Genomic DNA, 17,566 nt, shown 5'->3' with positions numbered 1-17,566 from the left:
ATCTCTTGCTCCATTGCTGATTTCTCCATCTCCCTCTCCCTCAAATGCAGCTCCCTTTCCCAGCTGACTCATTTCTGGACCAGCAGATCCCTCTACCAAGCTCAAGACCAGAACCCTTGAGTTTCTCTTTGCTGCTGCTTTACTGTGCGGTCCCTGGAACTGACTTTTTGCCACGTTATGCCTCTGCCTTTTGAGAACAGAGGCAGCTTGCACAACATTCAAGCACACAAACTCTGCAACTGGATCTGGACAGTTGCAGAGTTTGATTCCTTTGACTTTGAATCCAATGACTTTGGATCCCAACTCTGTATTTATCAACCCACAGACCTTTGACAAGATCGTCGCCCTCTGCCTCAGCTTCGCCGTCCATAACATGGGCACAAATATAGTACTTACTCCGGAAGTTCATGGTGAGGATTAAATGAGCTTACCTTCATAATGCACTTAGAAAAGAACTTGAAACACCATAAGTACCATATAGATGTCAGCTATTGTGATTTAATATAGTTCACATATTTACATTTTTCCCATTTGGGTGCTTTTCTGCCTAGACAATCTTCTTTTCCAGATCTTGTCAGCTCAGGCCTCTGAGCTAATTAGGCTGGTGTCCACACTACACCCTGGGCTAGCTCAGGCTTTCTCCCAATTCTCTGCCTTTCCTGATAAATGTTATCCCTACCTGAAAGGTTTCCACTTGCCCTCTCTAAATCCTATCCATCCTTCAAGGCCAAGGTCAAGTCTCATGCTTTCCATGAAGTCTTTTTTGCTTTTTTTTTTTGAGATAGAGTCTCACTCTGTTGCCTAGGCTGGAGTGTGGCGGCACAATCTCAGCTCACTGCAACCTCCACCTCCCAGATTCAAGCAATTCCCATGCCTTACTCTCCCAAGTAGCTGGGATTACAGGCATACACTAAAACTCCCGGCTAATTTTTGTATTTTATTAAGGATGGAGTTTTGCCATGTTGGCTGGCCTCAAACTCCTGACCTCAAGTGATCTGCCCACCTCGGCCTTCCAAAGTGTTGGGATTACAGGCATGACCCACTGCACCCAGCATCATGCAGTCTTTTGTGACTCCTCGGGTCACACAATCTCTAACTTCTGGGCATTCATCCATTTATTCATTCATTTATTTATTCAGCACTTACTGTGTGCTGGGGCTATCGTTTGGATGTTTGACCCCCTTCAAACCTCACGTTGAAATTTGATCCCCGGTGCTGAAGGTGGAGCCTGATGAGAAGCAGACGGGTCATAGAGGTGGATCCCTCATGAATAGATTAATGCCCTCCCTTGGGAATGAGTGGATTCTTACTGGATTCGTTCGCATGAGCTGGTTGTTTAAAACAGCCTGACACCTCCCCTCTGTCTCTCTCTTGCTTCCTCTCTTGCCATGTAATCTCTGCATACGCCGGCTCCCCTTGCCTTCTGCTGTGAGTAAAAGCTTCCTGAGCCCTCACCAGAACAGATGCTGGCACCATGTTTCTTGTACAGCCTGCAGAACCGTGAGCCAAATAAACCTCTGTTATATATAAATTACCCAGCCTCAGAGATTCCTTCACGGCAACACAAAACAGACTAAGACAGCCAGAAGGAGTAATAATCCCAAAAGATATGACCACTCTCCTCATGGAACTCTCAGTCTAGTAGAGGAGACAAGCACTGAACAATGAACATACACATCAACAGCGTTCAAAATTGTGATCTATACCATGAAGGGAAAACGTAATGCAAGAAATACAAATATAAATGGGGATCTCTGGCCAGGTGTGGTGGCTCACACCTATAATCCCAGCACTTTGGGAGGCCGAGGTGGGCGGATCACTTGAGGTCAGGAGTACAAGACCAGCCTGGCCAACGTGGTGAAACCCCACCTCTACTAAAAATACAAAAATTAGCCAGATGTGGTGGCACACACCTGTAATCCCAGCTACTCAGGAGGCTGAGGCAGGAGAATCACTTGAACCCGGAAGGCGGAGGTTGCAGTCAGCCAAGATCATGCCACTGCCCTCCAGCCTGGGTGACACAGTCAGACTCTATCTCAAAAAAAAAAACAAAATAAAATAAAATAATAAATAAATAAACAGGGACCTCTAATTTAGCTGGTGGAGGAGAGGTCAAAGAAGAGGAAAAGACATTTAGGATCAGAGCAAAAGCAAGATTGGGAGTTATTCGAGTAAAGAGAATAAATAAAGTGTCTAGGGGAAGAAAACCATCATGCGCAATGTCCTGAGACTGGAGAGATCAAAAGCAAACAAACAAACAAAAAACAACCAACCAAACAACAACAACAACAACAACAACAGTAACAAAACAGGCCAGTAAGGTGTAGGAAGAGTAGCACTGGTGAGAACAAAAAAGAAAGCTAGGTCCAGAGGAAGCAGCATTAAGGGCATGCTAAGGATGTTGAGTTTTGACCCTAAGTGCATTTAGAAGCCATTTGACAGTTTTAATCAGGAATACATTAGACACCACCTAATATGTATTTTCAGAAGTTTAATAAGTTAGGCACCCAGTGAAATGCTGGTTTCCTAGATCTTATCTCTGGAGTATCATTGCCTGCTTTATCTACAGTCCCTGGTAGGAAGGCATAACCCTGTCCTTGGTCACAGCTGATTGGATCAAAGATTGCACCTGATATAAGGCCAGCCAATCCAGTCATAGGATGACCAGTGGTCTAGGATTTGTAACTAGACTCCAAAAGGCCAGCTGGTCCAATCAGATGATCTCTATGAGACTTTTAACTAAGTCACAGAAGCCAATTGCTAATTGGCTATAAGGAGCAAAACAGAGAGGATATGAGAGATCCATGAGGATAGGGCTGCAACAGTCAGCCAAACGCAGGTTAAAGTTATACCAAAAAAACTGCTTGGTAAAGAGAAGACAACTCTCTAAAGGCTTCTCATTGTACTTAAATAAAATTCAAATTTTTGGTCGGGCATGGTGGCTCACACCTGTAATCTCAGCCCTTTGGGAGGCTGAGGCAGGTGGATCACCTGAGGTCAGGAGTTCGAGACCAGCCTGATCAATATGGTGAAACCTCGTCTCTACCTAAAATACAAAAAAATTAGCCAGTCATGGTGGCGGGCACCTGTAGTCCCAGCTACCCAAGAGGCTGAAACAGGGGAATTGCTTGAACCTGGGAGGTGGAGGTTGCAGTGAGCTGAGATCACACCACTGCACTCCAGCCTGGGTGACCAAGCAAGACTCCATCTCAAAAAAAAAAAAAAAAAAAATTGCTAGGACCTCCAAGTTCCTGCATTATCAGGAGCATGCTGATCTATTCAACTTTATTCTGTGCCATCAAGTTGGTGCAAAAGTAACTTTATTTTGTGCCATTACTTTCGATGGCAAAAACCGCAATTATTTTTGCACCAATCTAATACTTCCATCTTGCTACCTGCACTCCAGTCAGGCTGTCCTTCTTTTATCAGTTCCTTGGTCAAGCCTCAGGGCCTTTGCACCTGCCATTTCTACTGATTGAAATGTCTTCAATCTCTTAACATGACTGGCCCCTTCTCATCCTTCAGATCTGAGCTGGACAAGTCACTCCTGAGAGAGTACTTTCCTCACCAACTCTCTAAAGTAGATCACCTCTTATTCTTTACTCGAGTTCATCCTTATTCCCTTGAGAGCTCAAAATTTTGTAATGTTTTATTTTGTGTTTATTTATTTGTATAGATTTCCCTACGAGAACACACATTTTATGAGAGCAAGGTCCCTGACCATATCCTCCGTGCTTAACATGGAGCTATTCACGTGGTAGGTGCTCAGATGCCTGAGTGAAGGAAAGAAGGAAGGAGAATGCATTAAGAACTGTTTAGAGGAAAGCAGACACATCTCAAGGGAGAGGAAGAGAGTGGCTTCCTTGTCACTCAGGCTGGAGTGCAGTGACGTGATCACGGCTCACTGTAGCCTCAACCTCCTGGGCTCAAGTGATCCTCTCACCTCAGCCTCCCGAGTAACTAGGACTACAGGTGTGCCACCACACCCAGCTATTTTTTTAAATTTTTTATAGAGATGGGGTCTCACTATATTACCCAGGCTAGTCTCAAACTCCTGGGCTCAAGTGATCTTCCCGCATCAGGCTCCATAAGTGTTGGGATTACAGGCATGAGCCACTATTCCTGGCCTCTTCTTTATTTCTTTTTTTTTTTTTTTTTTTTTTTTTGAGACGGAGTCTCACTTTGTCGCCCAGACTGGAGTGCAGTGGCCGGATCTCAGCTCACTGCAAGCTCCGCCTCCCGGGTTTACGCCATTCTCCTGCCTCAGCCTCCCAAGTAGCTGGGACTACAGGCGCCCGCCACCTTGCCCGGCTAGTTTTTTTGTATTTTTTAGTAGAAACGGGGTTTCACCGGGTTAGCCAGGATGGTCTCAATCTCCTGACCTCGTGATCCGCCCGTCTCGGCCTCCCAAAGTGCTGGGATTACAGGCTTGAGCCACCGCGCCCGGCCCCTCTTCTTTATTTCTAATAGCTTCCCTGTCCCGTCTCCTCAAGGCCCATCTCAATTTGAGTTACCATCCTCAGATCCCTGGGTCACTTTTTCTACATTCCTTCAACAATCCTCCCTTTTCTTGAGCCAGCCTGAGTGGGTTACCAAATGAACACTAGTCAGAAGCTATGTCTCTAGAACTGAGGAACACTCAGTTATAGGGGGACAGCTGAGAGTCCCTTTAGAGACAGAAGAGCCATGCCATGCCAGAATGGTATTTCGTCAGGATGTTTGTTGAAGAGAGATCAGAACCTCAAAGCAAGTTCAGCTCAGAAAGAGTCAAGACTGAGAGAGAACCAGTAACCAGAAAACAAGTGGTCAGGCCTGAGGGTTTAGTAAAGCATCAGTCTAAAAAGACCTCCTAAAGGCAATGGCAAGGCCAAGTCACCAAGTTGAAAACAAGAATTCCTGGATATTATATAAAATTCATGGTATGTTAATAGCTTTATTTTTGTAAATAATAAACAAGTCAAACAAACAAAAAACCAGTTTTGAGATGGTAATCTGGAATTATGGGTCCTTCTCTAATGCTTTAGGTAAGATGCTTTTGCCTGCAAGTAACACCTAACTCCAACTTAACTAGCCCGTATTAATAAGGTAGACTAGGCCATCTGTCATAACAAAATAAATCCTAAAATCTCAATTGTTTAACAGAAGAAACCTTTATTTCTTACTAAAGACCAATGCAGGCACTCCTGGCTGAGTAACACTCCTAGATGGCTCTACTCCACATAGTGACTCAGGGACCCAAGCTGCTTCTGTCTTGTAGTTCTACCATACTGTGGCTTCAGGGCTATCCTGGTGTCATCCTCCTGATAAATGGAGGGAAGAGAAAAGAAGTGGTGGTGAGAATGTGAAGGATCAAGCACCTAAACATAACAACCTTGGCCCAGAAGTAACCCACTTTATGTCACATTCCACTGGTGAGAATGAATCACATAGTTCCATCTAAATTCCAGGAGAAGGAATGCTGAAAATGTCATCCATGTCTGGAAAATTGCTTCCAAATAATAATTTTATATTATATAAAGTGTGCACAAATCTTTGGCAGGTGTCTGCCATATAACCTAAATAAGACAAATGTCTGCTCCATAAAAAGAAATCTCAAGGTAAAGGGGTCCTAGGGTTAGCTACTTCAGCAGCTCAAAGAAACTCAAGGACCCAAAGTCTTTTTATTTTCCACACTTCCATGCTTAGGCCAGTATACTATCATATCTAAATACAATATCCCATTGTATCAAGATACAGCATCCAGCAGAAAGGTGTCTTTAAGAGAGGGAAAAGCTTTCACAGAAGCACACCATTAGACTCTCTCCTTATTCTCACTGGACAGTATTGGGTCATGTGCTCATTCCTAAAGCAGTCACCAATAAGGGGAATAAAATTACCATCGGGGACCAGCACCAGTGGTTCTCAGCCCTTGCCGTACGTTAGCATCACCAAGAGGGAATTCTTTAAAAATACAAATGTCCAGTCTCCACCCTAGAGATTCTTAGTTAATTAGTCTGATGTAAGACTGGGCTTCAGAAGTCACCAATTGATAGTGTGAGGAATGAATTTCATTCACAACCACGCATGGCTGTGGGCACCTGTAGTCCCAGCAACTCGGGAGGCTGGGGTGGGAGGATTGCTTGAACCCAAGAGTTTGAGACCAGCCTGAGTAACATAGCGAGACCTCATCTCTTTAAAAAAAAAAAAAAATCTTTTGGCCAGGTGCAGTGGCCCAGTGGCCCATGCTCGTAATCTCAGCACTTTGGGAGCCTGAGATAGGCGGATCACTTGAGTCCAGGAGTTCAAGACCAGCCTAGGCAAAATGGTAAAACTCCATCTCCACAAAACATTAGCCCAGCATTGTGGCATGCACCAATAGGCCCAGTTACTTGGGAGGCTAAGGTGAGAGGATTGCTTGAGCCCAGGGAAGTCAAGGCTGCAGTGAGCTATGATTGCACCACTGCACTTCAGCCTGGATGACAGAGTGAGACCCTGTCTCAAGAAAAAAAAAAAAAAAATCCTTCTTTTTCATTTTTAGCTTGATCCGTAGTGTGATTTTAAAATTTAGAAACTTACAATGATGCAGAAAATGGGGCAAAATGTTAGCAACTGGTGAATCTGGGTAAATGGTATATGGAAGCTGTTTATAACCATTCTTGCAGTTTTTTCTATAGATTCAAATTAAATCAAAATTAAAAGTGACCAAAAGTGAGAGAAAATGGGAACACACACATAAAAGCCAGGATTTGTGGCTTCTCTTCAAAAATCAGGAAATCTGTAAAAGCTGGCTCTGTATTCCCACAGGAAATTAAAAGCAGGCCTGAGAAGTAATGCACAGGCTTCTGACTAAGTATCTCCAGGACAAGAGCTTGTGCACCTGGGCCATTAGCTAGAGCTCAGGTGAGTCTTATAATCAGGTAGTGTTGGGGATCACTCTGGAGTTCTTTTAATTCTTATTCATTTTCTTGTATCCTGTTCCATCCTCTTCGAACCTCTATGTATAGCTTGGATTATTTTTGCCAAGCGCGGCACCTTACACTTACCCACACTGAAGCTCATCCTTGGCAACTCCTCTGCCCACTCACACAGCCTGGTGAGATCTTCCTGCGGCTTATCACCAGCGGCTTGGCATTTCACTACCTGGCACAGCAAAGTGTCATCAGCAAATGTGGAGCTCTTACCACTTACACCTCCAGATCAGTTAGGCAAATGTCAAATAAGACCAGGCCCAGCACCGACACCCCACCGCTCTCAATTAATCAATTAACTAACTCATAATAACCCAACTGACTGTCTGGTGGCAAGCAAAAGAAATCAGCTGTTGCTAACTTAAGCAACAGAGGAATTTAGCTTAAGTCGGACCTCTCAACAGTAGCACTAATGGCATTTGAAGCTGGATAATTCTTCGTTTTGGTGGAGGGTGGTCTGTCCCATGCATGGTGGGATGTTTAGCAGCCTCTCTGGCTTCTATCCATGAGATAGCAGCAGAACGACTCCCCTCCCCCTCCAAGTTATGACAACCACAAATGTCTCCCAGACATTGCCAAATGTCTCCTGGAAGTGGGAGAGGCTAAAGTCACTTCCAGCTGAGAACCACTGGTACGGGGGTGGGGAAGTTGAAGCCCCAGGCCTTAGAAAAGTTGGAAACCTGAGTTGTTTTAAGGTTCTAGAGAGCATGGATTAATAAATGAATGAGTTTAAATCCCGGCTTCACCATCTACTAGTTGTGCGACTTGACAAGTGACTTAACCTCCCTGTGCCTAAGTTTCCTCATCCATAAAATGGGATTATCAGGATAGGTTGGGCTACACAGTGGGAACAAACGACCCTCCAAAATCAGTAGCTTGAAACACATGCAGCCAGGCGCGGTGGCTCACACCTGTAATCCCAGCATTTTGGGCGCCCCAGGTGGGTGGATCACATAAGGTCGGAGTTCAAGACCAGCTTGGTCAGCATGGCGAAACCCCGTCTCTACTAAAAATACAAAAATTAGCCGGACATGGTGGCATGTGCCTGTAATCCCAGCTACTCGGGAGGCTGAGGCAGGAGAATCACTTGAACCTGGGAGGCAGAGGTTGCAGTGAGGCGAGATCACACCACTGCACTCCAGCTTGGGGAACAGAGCAAGACTCCAGCCTGGGGGACAGAGCAAGACTCCAGCCTGGGGGACAAAGTGAGACTCCATCTTAAAAAAAAAAAAAAAGGAGAAACACGTGCTATGTATCCAATGTGATCAGCTGGGGTTCTGCACATGTTGCCTACTCCAGGAGACAAAAGCTGAGAAGAAACTCTATCATCTGAACATTGCTGGTCAAAATGAAAAGGAGAAAAGAAAAATAAACTAGCTCTTAAATGTTTCTACCTATAAGTGATACACATCACTCACAGCATTCATTGATCAAAACAAGTGCCATGGCTACACCAAATGTGAAGAATGCTGCAAAGTGAAAACGTACCACATGCTGCAAAAAGGGAGAAGAGGAAATATTGATTGATAAACACCACTAATGTCTAACAGAAGTAATAATGCTGGCTTCATATATTTGTTGGGAAGGGCAAACAAATTAATATATACAAAGTTCTTAGAACAGTGTGTGGCGTATATTAACTCCTGAATAAACATTAGTATATTAACTCCTGAATAAACATTAGCAGGGCCGGGCGCAGTAACTCAGGCCTATAATCCCAGCACTTTGGGAGGCCGAGGCAGGCGGATCACTTGAGGCCAGGAGTTTGAGACCAGCCTGGGCAAAACGGTGAAACCCCGTTTCCACTAAAAATACAAAAATTAGCCAGGCGTAGTGGTGCATGCCTGTAATCTGCTACTCTGGAGGCTGAGGCAGGAGAATCACTTAAACCCGGAAGACAGAGGTTGCAGTGAGTTGAGAATGTACCACTGCACTTTAGCCTGGGCAACAGAGTGAGTGAGGCTCCGTCTCAAAACAAAACACACTAGCTTATGATTATGATTATGATTATGATTTTTACTGAGACAGGCCTTCACTCTGTCTCCAAGGCTGGAGTGTAATGGTGTATTCACAGCTCACTACAATCTCAACTTTCTGGACTCAAGCAATCCTCTTACTTGAACCTCCTGAGTAGCTGGGCATCATTCCTGGGTATTTATTTTTATTTTATTTTTTTTTGTAAAGACGGAGTCTCACTATGTTGCCCAGGCTGGTCTTGAACTCCTGGGTTCAAGCAATCCTCCCACCTTGTGTCTCCCAAAGTGCTGGGATTACAAGCATGAACCACCATGCCTGGCCTAGTTTACTATTTATTAATTCAGCAACTGTTTATTGAGCACTGTGATTATCACTTTTATTTGTCAATTTGGCTAACCTATAGTGTGCAATTATTCAATCAAACCTAATCCTAATCCAGATGTTGCTATGAAGAAATTTTGTAGACATGGTTAACATGCACAATCAGTTATCTCCATAATCTGGGTGGGCCCGATACAGTCAGTTAAAGGGCCTTAAGAGTAAAACTGAGGCTTCCCTACAGAAAAAGAAATCCCACCTATGGACAGCAGCACCAGCAGCACCTGCTCCTGCCCAAGACTTTTCAGCCTGCCCTTCCTAACAGCCTGTTCTATGGATTCTGGATTTACCCAGCCAGCCTCCACAATCACATAAGCCCATCCCTTGCAATAAATCCTTTCACAGCCTTAACTCTCAATATCCTCTTCCTTCCCTGCCTTCTTCCCTCTCCCCACCATGACTTTTTTTTTTTTTTTTAAGATGTAGTCTTGCTCTTTCATCCAGGCTGGCGTGCAGTGGCACTATCTAGGCTCACGGCAACCTCTACCTCCTGGGTTCAAGCTATTCTCCTGCCTCAGCCTCCTGAGTAGCTGGGATTATGGGCATGCACCACCACGCCCAGCTAGTTTTTGTTTTGTTTTGTTTTGTTTTGTTTGAGACAGAGTCTCGCTCTGTTGCCTAGGCTGGAGTGCAATGGCACGAGCTCGGCTCACTGCAACCTCTGCCTCCCGAGTTCAAGCGATTCTCCTGCCTCAGCCTCCCGAATAGCTAAGATTACAGACTCGCACAACCATGCCCAGCTAATTTTTGTATTTTTAGTAGAGACAAGGTTTCACCATGTTGGCCAGGCTGGTCTTGAACTCCTGACCTCATGATCTGCCCGCCTCGGCCTCCCAAAGTGCTGGGATTATAGGTGTCAGCCACCATGCCTAGCCCCCACCACCATTTTTAAAGGCATGAAACCTGAATTTTATTCCCCATTTCTAGTCTCGACTCCTCTCTGACTTCTAACTCTCTGGTCCTGGCTCCCATAACAGAAGTCTAGTATGGCTGATTCTATCTTGCTACTAGCTTCACAGACTGGCTGTCCTCACTCATTCTTAGGCATAGGCCACGCTAACCATAGGAGGAATTTCATTTATAGTTTAACTTTGAAGCAAGGATAATAATAGCCACTCCCTAAAACTGATCCCTTCCTTGTTTGGGGACTGAAACCGATCTTGTAAGAATAATGAAAGTTCACAAGGTTAGGATTATGGGAGGGGCCTAAATTCTGCCAAGATGTAGGCATAGACAAAGGATAATCAGCCATTGTCCCATAGCTTACTTTTCTATAATCCGTTTACTTGAGAGTTATGTGTCCAGAGGTCACAAGATTTGTGACTTCTCCAATTGCTTCTGTTGATAATGTCACTATTGTAGAACCCAAAATTGGTCTTTTGAGATGTTTTTCAGACTTTTGCATTCTGGCAGCCAACTGACTCCACCTGGACCCGTGACTCATGACTCATGACTCAGCCCCCCACCCAGAGGCTGGCTGAGCATACCGGGACTGTTTCCCACATCCCTATGATTTCATCCCCAACCAATCAGTAGCACCCATTTCTTAGCCTCCTGCCCACCAAATTACTTATAAAAACCCTAGCCTTGGCCGGATGCAGTGGCTCACACCTGTAATCCCAGCGCTTTGGCTGGGTGGATTACCTGAGGTCAGGAGTTCAAGACCAGCCTTGCCAACATGGTGAAACCTCATCTCTGCTAAAAATACAAAAATTAGCCAGGTGAGGTGGTGGGTGTCTGTAATCCCAACTACTTGGGAGGCGGAGGCAGAATTACCTGAATCCAGGAGGTGGAGGTTGCAGTGAGCCGAGATTGCACCATTGCACTCCAGCCTGGGAGACAAGAGTGAAACTCCATCACAAAAAAATAAAAAACAAAACTCTAGCCTCTGAGTTATTGGAGAGGCTGATTTGAGTAATCACTCCCATCCTTCCACTCAGCTAGCCCTGTGATTATTAAACTCTTTCTCTCTTTTTTTTTTTTCTTTTTGTTTGAGATGGAGTCTCTGTCACCAGGCTGGACTGCAGCAGCATGATCTCAGCTTACTGCAACCTCCACCTCCCAGGTTCAAGTGATTCTCCTGCCTCAGTCTCCTGAGTAGCTAGGACTATAGGCATGAGCTACCACACCCAGCTAATTTTTGTATTTTTAGTAGAGACAGGGTTTCATCATATTGGCCAGGATGGTCTCAATCTCTTGACCTTGTGATCTGCCCTCCTCAGCCTCCCAAAGTGCTGGGATTACAGGTGCGAGCCACCGTGTCTGGCTAATGTCTTCCTCTATAGCAATATGGCTGTCTCTGTTAATTGGTTTTATCTGTGCAGCAGGCAAGATGAACTTGTTACACTCACTCCTGCTAGTGCTCACCTGCTTAGAGATCAAGCAGCTTCTTTTCCTGTGCCAGGTGTCCCAAGGACTAAAGGACCTGAGAGAGCAGAAACTTTGAGCTACGTGACCATGACTGACTTGCTACACAAAGCTCCCCTGCTACCCCAGGTCTATCCTCCCTGTCTTTAAAATAGGCCCAGTTCTTGTCCCTGCTCTGTGGCTTTAGGTAAGGTGCTTTCTGTGCTTCAGTTTACTCAGCTGCTGAAGGGCATCAGAGCATGCCACCCCAAAATGTGACACTTTGGCATAAGAATTATTTTGAGCTGAAGGCAATTGAGAAAAAAACAGCAGATGCAGGAAAAGTTCTCTACCCTCCACTTTCTATATAAAGGCAGAGCATAAAAAGGTGTCCGGGCTCCCTTCTGTCATACCAGGAAAAGGAGATGACTCTTATCACTGGAGATTGCACCAACTTGAATCTGTATAAACAAACCTTACTGAAATAACCATTATCTTCTGTTTGTCCCCGCTTTTCTAGGTATTTATCTTCCCACAATTTACCACCCCCAGAAGCACAAACCCTTTTCCTTTGTCTCGTCACTTATCCACACATTTATTGCTCTTTGTTAAAATGGTATATAACCTCTCAGGCCTAACCACTTCTTTGAGTTTTCATTTCCTTTTCTGTGAGATCCATGTGTACATGTACAATATTAAAAAAATTAGCCACAAATACAATCTGTATGCCTTTATCCTTTTGTTAGTTCAATTTATAGCATCCTAGTTACTAAATCTAAGAGGGTAGAGGAAAAAAAATTTCTCTCTACCCTGCAAAATGGGGATAACAATAGAATCCTACTCACTGGGTGCAGTGAAAATTTAACAAGATGATGCCTGCATTGCACTTAATATATGACTGGCTTATAGTCAATACTTAATAAATGATAACTTGTTCAATAGTTACAAATACAAGCCCTATCCACCCCCAGCCTCAGTATCTTTACCCTTTAAGTTTCCAGGACAATTTAGAGAAGACAGAACAATTCAGTCACAGAAACTTATCTGGTTTTAATAACCTCAAAGAAGCAGGCAATCCCCACTCCAAGCCTACCTTAGGAAGGGGAACTTCTATAAAAATTTTAAGAACCCAACTCCTACAATCTTTTCTCCAAACCCAGCCCTTCTCATTCCATAATGAAACACTTTGGTTAAGAAGGAAGCCAAGGGGAGCTGGCTTCTCTCTCCTCTACCCTGATCCACTCTCTGGCACCCAGGATCACTATTGCCATTCTGGATGTGGGGGAGTTACACAAAGTCTTGTGCCTTTGAAGTGCTTGAATTTTCATTTCACATTTTACATATCAAGAGGGAAGAGGACCATAAATCATTATTGGCAAGAAAGACAGGAGAAACAGCAGAGGTCAGTATTCTAAAGCAATTAGTTGGGACAACAGAAGGAACAAAAAGAAAGACATTATGCAAATGGAAGGCCATTCCACCTTGAGAAGATAATGTCTGCTTTGAACATAAAGGAAGCAGTTTAAAGCAGCCCAGTTCATTCCAATTCTGTTTAAATATTAAGCTTCCTCATGAGTAATATTAGGCCTGGGTAGCGTCAGGCCTCTGAAACATTAACACTTTCCTATTCCTCCATAATTATGTTGGTAATATTCACTGTATTAGATTTTAAATAATTCACAACACTGAACAGGAGTGAGTACAGCAATAAATCTTACATTTCTCCAAAATAACTTAAACCTGATTGGAGCCTATATCTATATCTTTGCTTGCAGGTTTTTCCAGTGTTGCTTTTTAAATGTCCCCTTAATGGGGAGATGGTCTTTGATAAGAAGTTAATCTCAGGAAGTGAGTAGAGCCTGACTTCAGTTACGTTAGGAGACAGTAAGCCACAATTGAATGGGAAAGATCCCCCTGAAACCATTCGCACAGAGTTGACAAGAATTGCATGCCAGGTTTGGACAGAAATATAGCTATAATTAAGCCCTAATCAGGTTGCACTCTGCCCCACTTCCTTGTTGCTAAAGTCACATAGTATTGGACACTGACCATTGCATCCTCGTGATTCCTATAGATAAGATTTTGGACAGTAGGGTCCTAAGATTGTTTAAGAATTGACTTTCAGCCAGGCATGGTGGCTGACGCCTGTAATCCCAGCACTTTGGGAGGCCAAGGCTGGCAGATCACGAAGTCAGGAGTTTGAGACCCTGGCCAATATGGTGAAACCCCATCTCCACTAAAAAATACAAAAATTAGCCAGATGTGGTGGTGCATGCCTGTAGTCCCAGCTACTCAGGAGGCTGAGGCAGGAGAATCGCTTGAACCTGGGAGGCAGAGGTTACAGTGAGCCAAGATCAAGCCACTGCACTCCAGCCTGGGTGACAGAGTGAGACTCTGTCTCAAAAAAAAAAAAAAGAATTGACTTTCGACTGAGTGCAGTGGCTCACACTTGTAATCCCAGCACTTTGGGAGGCCAAGGCAGGTGGATCACGAGGTCAAGAGATCGAGACCATCCTGGGCAACATGGTGAAATGCCATCTCTACTAAAAATACAAAAATTAGCTGGGTGTGGTGTCACATGCCTGTAATCCCAGCTACCCAAGAGGCTGAGAGGCACGATAATCGCTTGAACCCAGGAGGCAGAAGGTGCAGTGAGCTGAGATCCCACCACTGCACTCCAGCCTGGCAACAGAATAAGACTCCATCTCAAAAAAAAAAAAAAAAAAAGAATTGACTTTCATCCCCATTGTTCCTGACATTAGAATCATAAAGCTTTTGTTTAAGAATACTTAAGATGGGCCAGGCACAGTGGCTCATGCCTGTAATCCTAGCACTTTGGGAGACTGAGGTGGGTGGATCACCTGAGGTCAGGAGTTCGAGACTAGCCTGACCACCATGCAGAAACCCTGTCTCTACTAAAAATACAAAAAAAACCAGCCAGGTGTGGTGGTGCATGCCTATAATCCCAGCTACTCAGGAGGCTGAGGCAGGAGAATTGCTTGAACCTGGGAGGCAGAAGTTGTAGTGAGCCGAGATCATGCCATTGCACGCTAGCCTGGGCAACAAGAGTGAAACTCCTTCTCAAAAAAAAAAAAAAAAAAAAAAAAGAGAAACTTACTTAAGATGTTTTTCAGATCCCAAATTCCAGTGAAACAGCTGATGCCAACTAGTTTGAAGATCCCCAGAGGAACAGGATCAGCATGAGAACAAAGCTTCTTCATCTCCCTGTCCCATGACTTTACCCTGCACTCTTCAACCAATCAACAATCTCCACACTCGAGCTCACTCCGAAACCCTTAAAAACCCTATCCCCAAATTCCTTGTTGTGAATAAGAGCTCAGAGTTACAAAGAAAACAAATGCTTAGACAGAGAACATCTCAGCAAGGCAAATTTACTTCTGCAGAAGGGTGGTCTTGCATATGGAACAATGGTAAGAGCACACAGAACAAAGGAAAGCAGGGGTTTTTATTATCTCTAATGCAGCTTCTGCTTCTGTGTCTTTCTCCAATTGGCTAGGGTTGGACCGCACAGTCTAAACTAGTCTCAACTGGCTAAACGTTTTAACTTTCTTAGATAAGATAGGCACTTAAGGGAGGCGAGAAGAGAGAGAAGGGAGGACTAGGAAGGTAACCTATTCCCTGATAAGGAAAGGAATGTGGACTGGGGTTGTAGCAAGTTCAGGCATATTCAGACAAGTTGGGGTGCAGCAAAGGCAAGGGGGTATTTGGAATTATAGGATAGAGAATGAGGAAACTGAATAAGCTATTTGAAGAGGGAACCTAACTGTATCTAACATTCCTCAAGAAGATGGATTTGAGGATCCCTCCCATCTCCTCATTTGGTGGCCCTCTGCTGCAACCTGATGTCTTGGCATATCAACTTGCTGTGTGTATTAGGCAACAAATCTATTATGGTTGCACCCTCTCGTTGTACCCCCCGTCCATGGGACCAGGACTCTTTCTTCCCTCCACCTCCTCCTTCTCCACCAGGAGAAACAGAGATCAGAGCATATCCCTCTCCATCAGCAGAAGAGGCAGAGGACAGTAGACACCTGAGATGGTCAATTTTTGGCAACAGACCTAGGTCAGTGGCTTACGCCTGTAATCCCAGCACTTTGGGAGGCTAAGGTGGGCAGATCAGTTGAAGTCAGGAGCTCAAGATCAGCCTGGCCAACATAGTGAAATCCTGTCTCTATTGAAAATACAAAAATTAGCCAGGTGTGGTGGTGGGCACCTGTAGTCCCAGATACTTGGGAGGTTGAGGCAAGAGAATCATGTGAAGCCAGGAGGTGGAGATTGCAGTGAGCCAAGATAGTCCCAGCCTGGGTGACAGAGCAAGACTCTGTCTAAAAAAAAAAAAAAAGGCAGCTTAGATGGTTGGAGCTTTATTGGCTGTTGAAGAGGGATAGCAGATTTTGAGGAAGGGACATTTGGGGACACTTGCAGGCTTCAGAGTGTGGAGGAAAATAAGAAAAATATTACAGGCCAGCTTCCATGACTTGATGGTCCGCTCACCCATTGTCAACACCCTCCTTAATGTCACACACGGCTTCTGTTTCATGTATCAGTGCTCACACTACCCTTCAACTGACCGCAGCTGTTGCAACGCATGGCAGTTTCGAGGGAGAATCTCAGTCCACAGAGTGGAGCATTTGCTTAGTGTTTCCACTTAGAGCTGTCACCATTACCCCCAAGGAATTAGCCACCCAGGAAGTTCTGCCTTTTTATCCTTCCCAGAGACACATGCAAGAGCTGTTCATCTCCTTTAAGCTCTTAAAAAGTTCTATTTCATTCTTCCGAGACAACGGGGCTACTCACCCTTTAAAGGTAGTTCATGGGTTGTTCCCAGGAGGTGCCACAGTTACCTCAGAGCTTCTCTTATCTGTTCCTTAAAGACTGACTATTATTACTTCCCCTTTCCCAGAGAATAGAGCCTGATTTCCTCCAGAGGGGCCCAGAGCACCACAATACAAACGCCTTTTGTGGTTCTGGGGAAATTCATCTTCCCAAGAATGATAACGTGACCTTCCATTACCTCTCCCGCTAGGACAGAGGAAATAACTCTAATTCTGACATGGCATCTGCTACGTAAACCAAAGCTGGGTTATCTTTAGAGACAGCCTTTGGTGTGTTAGGATTTCAGCTGCCTGGCAGGGACTTTGGTCCACAGATTCCACCTCTGCTGTCCTCTAATCATAGGATAGAAACTAAATCTTTCACTTGCCAGTGGGAAATAAACAGCTAATATTGAAACTGGACTGGGGCAGGGAAACAGATGTATGTTTCCTTCAGTCCAAGAATAAGCACTTAAGTCCTTTCATTTTTTAGAGACAGGGTCTTGCTGGAGTGCAGTGGTGCAATCATAACTCACTGCAGCCTTGAACTCCTGGGCTCAAGTGATCCTCTCATCTCTCAGCTTCCCAAGTTGCTGGAACTATGGGCACACACCACCATGCCCTGCTATTTTTTCAAAATTTTTTGTAGAGATGGGGTCTCACTTTATCGCCCAGATTGGTCTCAAACTACTGGCCTCAAGCAGTTCTCCTGTCTCTGCCCCCAAAAGTGCTGGGATTATAGAACACTTAAGTCTTAAGAAAGTGTTTCTTTCCTTAGTCCACTTATTTTATTATGTATTATTATATATTAATTACATTTATATTCATTATATAGTGATATTATTAATTGCAGTATTGTATATTATTATTTTCCTCTCCCTCTAAAGTGTGTTCAGTCCTCCACATGCCCTGTCCTCATGCTGAACTCTATCTGCCACCCCCATAAAAGTAAGACCCCAATTCCCCAGGCTGGCCTCATGTGTTGCAAAATCTGCCATCTCACGTGTCTCCTGCATATGAAGAGACTTCTCCTCTGCTCTTTTTGCTGGTGGGGAGGGTAAGCTTTCGTACATTCTTCTGGTT

The 17,566-nt window shown here is 44.5% G+C and overlaps 1 protein-coding gene across 3 annotated transcripts in view; it reads right to left on the bottom strand.

The window, feature by feature from the left end:
• Nucleotides 1-17,566, bottom strand: part of NDUFAB1 (NADH:ubiquinone oxidoreductase subunit AB1) — a 1,133,838-nt gene that overhangs the window by 783,479 nt on the left and 332,793 nt on the right. The window contains exon 1 of one of the 3 annotated variants that reach the window (XM_050773858.1): nucleotides 15,582-15,585. The exons of the other annotated variants lie outside the window; for them this stretch is intronic. The gene's annotated coding sequence lies outside the window, so the exon portion shown is untranslated. Of the gene's footprint in view, nucleotides 1-15,581; nucleotides 15,586-17,566 lie in introns of those variants that run through there. 3 annotated transcript variants of the gene reach the window in all.

This window comes from Macaca thibetana, chromosome 20, assembly GCF_024542745.1.
Source record: "Macaca thibetana thibetana isolate TM-01 chromosome 20, ASM2454274v1, whole genome shotgun sequence".
In the NCBI taxonomy this organism is placed as follows: domain Eukaryota; kingdom Metazoa; phylum Chordata; class Mammalia; order Primates; family Cercopithecidae; genus Macaca; species Macaca thibetana.
Note: the sequence above shows the minus strand (reverse complement) of the source record. Positions and strands in the feature narration are given on the sequence as shown.